We start from the raw sequence: 2,500 nt of genomic DNA, 5'->3' as shown, positions 1-2,500 counted from the left end.
TTATTTTGGTTATGATATCATATTAAAGTAATACGCCAAACTTTTTTTATACACATAATATATCTATACATATAATATAGAGAATATTATATAAATATTAATAATATATTTGTTACATATAAAATATTTTTATATTCAATATTATTATTATTATTAAACAATAATTATTAATAAAATCTATAAATAATTTCTCTTATAAAAAAGTGAAATTAAAAATAGAATATATTGAAATTATTTGTTTATATGTATATAATCTCTATTAAGAAAAATAAAATAAGATTATAATTGATATAATCTATATTTTTATTTTTCTATGTTATATAATAAAAATAAAGAAAACACAAGATAAAATTTTTTTAAAGAATAAAATTTATTTCAAATTTAAATTTCTTTATGTTTTGTCTTGATATTTCTTTTTTTTTATTAAAAGTTATTATGTTAAAAAACAAACCCATTTGTTTTGTACCATATTAATATTATATATATTTTTATGTAGAAAATAATTTATAAAAAAAAAATAAATACATTTCTATAAAATATACCAAATATTAATTATTATATCTAGCTAGCACTAACAAAAATATCAAAAATGTTATGTATATATTTATTAATACCATAATATCTTTAATTTATATATATATATATTTAAAATAAAATATATAATTTATATTCTAGAAAAATTTTTTTATTTTAAAAGAATTTATAAAGATATATAAATTAATAATTTTATTTTTTATATTAAAAATAAAGATTATTATTAATAATAATACTTACATTTAAAATTTAAAAAGATTACCCTGGACGGTGGATCACTTGGCTCGTGGGTCGATGAAGAACGCAGCTAATTGCGCGTCAACTTGTGAACTGCAGGACACATGAACATTGACATTTCGAACGCACATTGCGGTCCTTGGATACTGTTCCCGGACCACATCTGGCTGAGGGTCGTATACATTATATTAATATAATAAAAGATTATTTTACATAAAATTTTTTTTATGAAAAAGAAATTTATCAATAATTAAAAAAGAAAATTTATTTTTTCATATTTAATTAAATTGATAAATAAAATTTTTATAAAAGAAATGTAAAATTATTTATATATGAATGTTTTACGCCAAATATAAGAAAAAAATAAATATAAAATGTTTTTAATAGCATTTAAAATTTATATATTTTTTATTATTTGTCGACATTTTTAAATTAATATATCAATATTATTTTTTATCATTTATATATAATATTATAAAACTTTATGTTAATAATAATATTAATAATAAATGATATTAATAATATATTTTTAAAATATTAAATAAAGAAGAATAAACAAAAATATTATATATTAATATTTTGTTATGGAATATTTTATTTGTAATAAAATTTTCAATATACTCGAAAAAAATTAATATATATAATTATTTATTTTTTATTTTCTTCTCTTTAGATAAATATAAAAATAATATTATATAATAATATTAAAAAAATTTGAGTATGAATAATTAAGAAAATTGTTTACTTATAAAATATAACAAAAACATAATATATAAAAAAAATTTTTGTTTTAATACTTCTAAAAACTTTTACGACCTCAGAGTAGGTGAGATTACCCGCTGAATTTAAGCATATTATTAAGCGGAGGAAAAGAAACTAACTAGGATTCCCTTAGTAGCGGCGAGCGAACAGGGATAAGCCCAGCACTGAACCCCGTGGCTGATAAACAGACACTTGGGGAATGTAGTGTTTAGGAAGATTCAATATAAACCTATTGTTATATAATACATCCAAGTCCATCTTGAATGGGGCCATATACCCATAGAGGGTGCCAGGCCCGTAGTGATTATTATTGATGATAGGTGAATCTTTCCTTAGAGTCGGGTTGCTTGAGAGTGCAGCTCTAAGTGGGTGGTAAACTCCATCTAAGGCTAAATATTACCACGAGACCGATAGCGAACAAGTACCGTGAGGGAAAGTTGAAAAGAACTTTGAAGAGAGAGTTAAAGAGTACGTAAAACCGTTCAGGGGTAAACCTGAGAAACCCGAAAGGTCGAAAGATGAGATTCATTTACTTTTTATCGTTAATCAACCAATTTGTACTAGCATGTGACAAAAATTTTTATTAGGAATTTATTTTTAGTAAAAATATATGCACTGCTGTATATTGTTAATTGTATGATAACGAGGTATGCACTTCTCATCTTGTAGGACGTTGCGACCCATTAAATATTAATCTATAGGCATTGGTGCGTTGATTAATGTACAATATTATTTTTTGATAATATTTTGTGTATGTTAAACGCCTATGTTTCTTGATTAATTGTTTGATGGTATTAATTATAAATTGATATTGAGTCGCGTTATTAACGCGTTCAGATCCACCACGAGTATAAATAGGTTTTTTTATTAAAACATATTATATATACGGATTTTATGCCGTTATATGATACTATTTAACTGTCAGTAGGTGTATGATAATGAACTGGCTCATTTTTTTTTATTAAAA

General features: G+C 22.1%; 2 non-coding genes across 2 annotated transcripts in view; both read left to right on the top strand.

Moving 5' to 3' along the window:
* The first annotated feature begins 793 nt into the window (after positions 1 to 793).
* LOC123304295 lies at positions 794 to 948 on the top strand. Its single transcript, XR_006536328.1, has one exon. It is a non-coding gene; the product is annotated as a 5.8S ribosomal RNA (ribosomal RNA).
* Positions 949 to 1,583: 635 nt separating this feature from the next.
* The window catches only part of LOC123304300, a 4,577-nt gene continuing 3,660 nt past the window's right edge, over positions 1,584 to 2,500 (top strand). The window contains exon 1 of the ribosomal RNA XR_006536333.1: positions 1,584 to 2,500. This exon is cut by the window's right edge and continues 3,660 nt beyond it. This is a non-coding gene — a ribosomal RNA (large subunit ribosomal RNA).

This window comes from Chrysoperla carnea (assembly GCF_905475395.1).
Source record: "Chrysoperla carnea chromosome X unlocalized genomic scaffold, inChrCarn1.1 SUPER_X_unloc_39, whole genome shotgun sequence".
In the NCBI taxonomy this organism is placed as follows: domain Eukaryota; kingdom Metazoa; phylum Arthropoda; class Insecta; order Neuroptera; family Chrysopidae; genus Chrysoperla; species Chrysoperla carnea.
The sequence above is the reverse complement of the archived record's forward strand: the minus strand, read 5'-3'. Positions and strand labels throughout refer to the sequence as shown.